The sequence below is a fragment of the Oncorhynchus mykiss genome, chromosome 11 (assembly GCF_057628025.1).
Source record: "Oncorhynchus mykiss isolate SJ-2025 chromosome 11, ASM5762802v1, whole genome shotgun sequence".
NCBI lineage: Eukaryota > Metazoa > Chordata > Actinopteri > Salmoniformes > Salmonidae > Oncorhynchus > Oncorhynchus mykiss.
This window is the reverse complement of record NC_143032.1, coordinates 56,519,001-56,525,000: the sequence shown is the minus strand read 5'-3', so window position 1 is coordinate 56,525,000 and position 6,000 is coordinate 56,519,001. Positions and strand designations below refer to the sequence as shown.

General features: G+C 44.9%; 1 protein-coding gene across 3 annotated transcripts in view; it reads left to right on the top strand.

Moving 5' to 3' along the window:
- Nucleotides 1–6,000, top strand: part of LOC110535967 (LIM/homeobox protein LMX-1.2) — a 55,766-nt gene that overhangs the window by 4,701 nt on the left and 45,065 nt on the right. The gene's annotated exons all lie outside the window — the stretch shown is intronic.

The window sequence follows — 6,000 nt, the reverse complement described above, 5'->3', positions numbered from 1 at the left end:
AGGTGGTCGTTGGTCGGTCGGTCGGGGAGCGAGATGATGTGTGAGAAGTGGAGTGAAAATACACCATTCCCTTGAGAGCTTCTTCTGACCTGGTGTTGGGAGTTCAATTAGACATCATTAGAGGACACATGTATCTCCCCGAGAGGGGCGTTTTCCCTAACCAAGCATCATGCTAGCAGATACCCATAAACTTCCACTCTGCTAGCATGCTAGCAGATACTTATAGACTTACAGTCATTGCGCTAGTTAGAAACTTCCTTCAAACGGCACGCAGAGAGAAAAACGGATACTGTGTCTACAAGTTCATCTGACTCTGAGGAAGTAGATAAAGGGCCTCAGTTCCAAAATCCGAAGTATCCCTTTAAGGTATATTATTTCGGAAAATATATTGTTGCAAACTATTTTATTGTGATGCTCAGACAAGTGCAGGTAGGTGGCAATAGATCTAGTGAAATATTTCCATTAGAATGCATTTTTTTGCTAAATAAATATTTCTGCTATCTATTGCAATATTTACAATTTCTAATCTATGTTGCTAACCACTTGATCCACTATTTGAATATATGTTGAAGCAGCAGTATTGCTCAAGTCACTATGCACATTATTATAACAAACCACTGAACACATGACACCAGAGCCCCTTACTATCAGCACTGGACGAGCCCCTGGTGTGCTGATTGGTGCTTTTTAGGCCTGTTAGGCGTGTCCTCCTGTGAAATGTTGTTTTTTAATTAGCTGTGTTCAGGATGCGGGGTGGTGGATACATGCTGACAGCTAGGTTTCTACACTAGCTGCACTAGCTCACTCTGTGTTCCACTCACTGTAGTGTACGACACTCCTGTGTGCATTTGCTCTCGGTGTGAACAGGGATTCACGCAAAATGGTCAAGGTATTCTCATGCCGACTCCATCCTTGTGTACGGGGACATTCTGGAGTAGAGGACAAAGTTACTCTTACACATTGGCTATACTGTAGCTATGTCATGGTGCTTTTGATGATATGATAAAGGACTAGCCAGGTCATAAACAGAGAGACGTATTTTGCAAAACGTAACATTCTTTGTTCTCTAATTTTTTCCAAAAGAACGAGAAAGGGGATGATGGAGTGGCTATGGCTAGCGCTGGAATAGAAGTAGAGGGCCCCTGCATAAAGACAAATCTAACGTTAGTTGCCGTAAGCTGGATAATATTGCTTCAGCTTGCCTGGATTCTTAGTGCATGGCGCGGCAAGGAGCTGACTGGTCTAGCTGTGTTCCTCTGTAAGGAAGTATTGAGTTTTGTGTCAACATTGCCTGGCCTGTCCCAGCAGCATAATATGATGCAATCATCTGTCATCTCATGACGTACAAACCATTTCCCCCTACTCATCGTGACCTGTTAATGGTACTTTAGGGGTTATTTATTTGTAATGCCGTATACACTTCTTATTTACTTTGTGCATTTACCAATGGTTAACTGAGTTTGCAATTATAAGATGCTCTCGTCCACCCACATTAAATTATAAATATTTTATTCCCAACATCCAAACCATGGTAATATAGGCTTAGTTGTTTGTTTAATCACAGTGTGTGTTTGTGTGTGTGTGTGTCTTTGTGTCTTTTTGCATTTGTCCGTGTGTGCATGCTTGCGCATGTGTATGACTGCAGTTGAAAAAGGACGAGCTAGCAAGATACTTTGGCAAGCCACAGAGGCTCAGCCATGTTAATGCCCATCACCACTTAAGAGGCCAGGCTGGTGGGTAGGGATGTGGGGCTACGCCTTGTGGCTTGTTGTGGGGGAGCTGTTGGCCTGAGGAAGAGTGGAGTCGGAATCGGTACTGGGAACTGCCTGGTGGGCTCACATTACTCAGAATGATAGCAAAGGGGGCAAAGCAACTCAAGCATGCAATTTGTTGGTAGCCACAACTTAACCTCAGCTCCTAAAGTTAGAGATCCAGTGTGGGAGTCAGTGGGACCTGTCAGTCAGACAGGAATGCTAATCAGCCATGAGTAAAGGCTTGGAAACATAGGGATTTTCATCAGCATCTTCAACTCCTAAGGGAATCGTTGGCAGAGGGTGACAACTATTAAAAAAATACTGAAAATGTTTTAATCCAATCTACAAATTAGACTGAAATTAAAAAGCAAAATCTGCAGTTATCCCTTTATATATAGAGAAAGAGAGAGCGTTAGAGAGAAGATACAAGGAAAAAGGGACAGGGTTAATGGCACTAGTAGACGTGTCAATTTGTGAAAAAAATATTAGGATGGCTGTTTTTTTCATTGATTTAATTGATGTGATTTTTTTTTATCACTAATTAGAATGATGTTTTTTTTTTACAATCATGTTTTAGTGTTTGTACTGTATCTGCAGTACAACCAATCTGTCCATGCCTGTTCTACAAGCACCCCAGTCGAACCTGCATGTGGAATTGAGACAAGGCCTCTTCTGGCTCAGGATGTCAGAGCTGGCCCCCTGCACTCCGTAAATGTGATCACACTGGAATGTTTTTTCCAACACGTAGGCTTTTCACAGATACACAAGAAAGGGTGGCATCAGGATGGTAAGTGCTGCAGTCCGACTGCTGTGTGCCCTTGGCGCACTCTCACACTAACGACACACATTCTACCACCACATGAGGATCTGTGCATAGCAGTATGTTTACCCTCAACCAGTGGATTTTTCTCCATCTCCCTATCTCTCTGTTTCTCTTTCTTCTGCCCCTTGGGCAGTCTGTAATCATATTTCGTTGTAGCAGTACATTCACTCAAACCTCACAAATCAGTACTGTTACCTACACTCACTGATTAAATGTATATGTCATACTCAGTAGGAATGTAATCGTGTTGGCGCATTTCGTGACTTATTTGACATACATACATGTATGTGCTCTGACGTTGAAAATGTTAGCACTTGTCATTAAACACACTTTAGTCAACAACAAAATCTTTCTCTGCCACTCTTTTTGTTCATCTCTTAATGAGATTAGCTTACAAACACTGGTATTTCTGCCCAAGCTGACTGACAGAGATCTGTACTTTTATCATAGACTGTGACATTAAGCTGTGGAGTGCTTTGTCCTGGGTGGAGGCCCTGACGGAAACAGGGGCTCCTAATCCCTTTAGTTGTGTCAGGTCCAGAGAGGGGGGAGAATGGTGCAGAATAGGATGGGGCTGCATAATGCCACAGCCCCAACTTCCCCCTAAGCCCTCTTCCACAGCCAAGTGGGCATGAGACTGATCTTATGAGGCACACACACACACCCTTAAACATCCATTATAGTGTGTGTGTGTGTGTGTGTGTGCGCGCGCACGCATGTAAGTACAGTACATGCAAGTGTGTGTGCATACACCTGAGCACATGTACAGTATGTCTTTGTGTGTATGTGTGTGAGTGCATGGCTTGCTATAGTAGGAGGTTGGTGCAACCCAGAATGAGATTAATAAACCTGGCCAGTTCCCTGGTAGAACCCCAACATTGGCTTTTGTCTGCAGCTCCCTGGGTACTGTGGGGCTTAGACTCCTTTGTGTACCCTCTTACGATAATCCATCTCCAGCAGAAGTCCCCTGGGGACACTTTATTTACTCATTCAACTGTTTGGAAGTCTGTTAGACTGCAGATCAGATGCACTGAAACAATCTGGTTACTTTAACCAGGCCTTCAGATTCCACCCCATCCTCTTTCCACTCCCGTCTCAGAGCTGATGTAGGCTGCAGGTGGGAGGGTCACTGGCACTGCTCTGGCTCATCTCCCTGGCTTACTGTCCTGTCTATCAGCACCCTCTGTCTCTCGGGCCAATGGCGCACAGAGGTGTTATGAATGCTAGCTGTAGAGTAGCCTCCAAGGTGTATTCACTATGAATGTTTAGACAATTATCACCTCATAGAGTTACAGTTTTGGCCTGCAAATGAAAGTGTTGGTTGAAGTTCATTTTCTCCACAATCTTTTAGGGTATAGGTTAGATATGTAGTGCTGGGGCAACTGAAGTAAGGGTTGTTTTCTGCACAGAGGAGACGGGTCTCAGACATATTTAGTACTTTTTGGCTCCCCTGCTCAATGGGCAATAATTCAGTAACAACAAGGACGGCAAGTGAGGTGTCACACTGTCAAAACGAACAGCTCAGTTTTATTGGAAACCAGGAGATGTATTGTGTTCTCTATTTATCAAAGGAGAGCCAGTGCCGTGGTTCTGGGGCTGAATCCTGAAGCCAGAAACAGCAGGCTGTCAGGAACTCTAGATATGCCTTTGGCCTATTCCCCTGGAGCAGGAGGGGAGAAAGGTTTAAGTAAACTGCAACGACGACATGTAGACCAGCGAAGGCTTCCTAAACCTCTCTGTTTGAGGATCACCGCTGATTGACCATCGCTGTCTTGGCAAGAAAAATAACCCTGCAGTGAAAACATTGCAGATTGGGTTTCGTTGTCTCTCCCAACCTTTCTGGTAAGCCACCCCAAAACCAGCTAAAATGATTTGTGCTCAGGGTCCGGTGACCCATGGAAGCTTCAAAAAGCTCCAAGGGGAAATATTTGTATGCTATTAGATGAAGGATTTGGAGGAGTGGGAGAGATGGGGAGGAGGGGGTGGTGAAGGGGTGTGGAGTGCAGATGACCAGTGTAAGACAATGCAGATGTGGAAGCTCTGTGGTACTGTGGTGATGACATGGGAGAGTGTTCACTAGTGAACTGAGTGGCTGCCTGCCCTGCCCACTCTGGACTCTGCCCTGGAGACCTGGAGAAGACAGACACCATGTTTGATGTGAAGGGAGGGGGGACAAGCGAGAGAGAAAAATACAATAGAGCGAAAGAGAGGCGAGTGAGGGATAGGGAAAGAGAGAGATAAAGATGGAGGACAGAGCGATAAAGAAAGTAATATACACAGAAAACGAAGCAGGCAAAGCATGGGGAGGGAAAGATAGAAAGGTGGAGGAGGTAGAGCCAAATAAATAAAGAAAGAAAGAAGGAAGGAAAGAAACAAAGAAAGAATGAGGGAAAGATAGAAAGAAAGAAAGAAAGAAAGAAAGAGGAGAGCAAAAAAGAGGGAGAGGGACAGAGAGGGAGAGAGAGGGAGAGAGAGGGAGAGAGAGAGAACTGGGATATAAGAGGCATTTTATCATCAGCGAGACGATGATACTGAGCGTCTGTGACCCCCCCCCCCCCCCCTCCTCGACTTCTCTCGCTGCTGGCTGGATCTTAATATTTCCCAGAAAACAGCCACAATACATCTTCCTGGGAAATTCCAGCACTCGTGAGCTGCAAAATGATCCTGCACCTTGGAGAGGACTGGATAAGGGGATGAAATATGGATGATTTACAGAATGAGATAGAACATTCATTCTGATATATTTTGTTTTGAAGTGTTAATGAAAATACACCGGCTGTAACGTGATTTTAACCAATCAGCATCCAGGATTAGACCCCCCCGTTGTATAAATTAAGATATTTGTGTCTCCATACTGTCGAAAGTGTGAAGAACATTGAATAGGAAACACATAATTAGGTTGTTGTATCAGAACTGTCACTATATGGATTCAATAGTCTTATGTTTAGAATAGTGTGAATCTTATTCAATGGCTTCTGGATGACTTGATGTACTTACCATATGTCGTTTCATTTGCTCAGTTATTGCCATATCATCATTTTCAACGACCTTTACTGTACCCCCATAATCTCTTTTGATTTGGCTCTCTTTGGCCCTGTGGTTTTTTACAATACCAGTGCCTTATTGAGATTGTTCATTTGAGTCAGTGAGGTGGAAACCCCCCCCCCCCCCCTGATGGAAATACGTTGTGGTGGGATGCAAATCCAAACTCAGCAGTTTAAAAGGCAAACGTGTGGTCTATGGCAGCCCTATGGCAGCCCAATCTGTCTTGGGCCCCTGTGATTGTCGCTGCCTCCTCCTGAGAGCGGGCGGGTGAGCGGGCCCAGCCCCCTGGGGTGGGCGTCTGTCTGATGTCAGTCCTGCAGGCCTGCCGCTGGGTTCTGCCTCTGCCCCTGCCGGCACAAGTGTCAGGCATCCCACCCC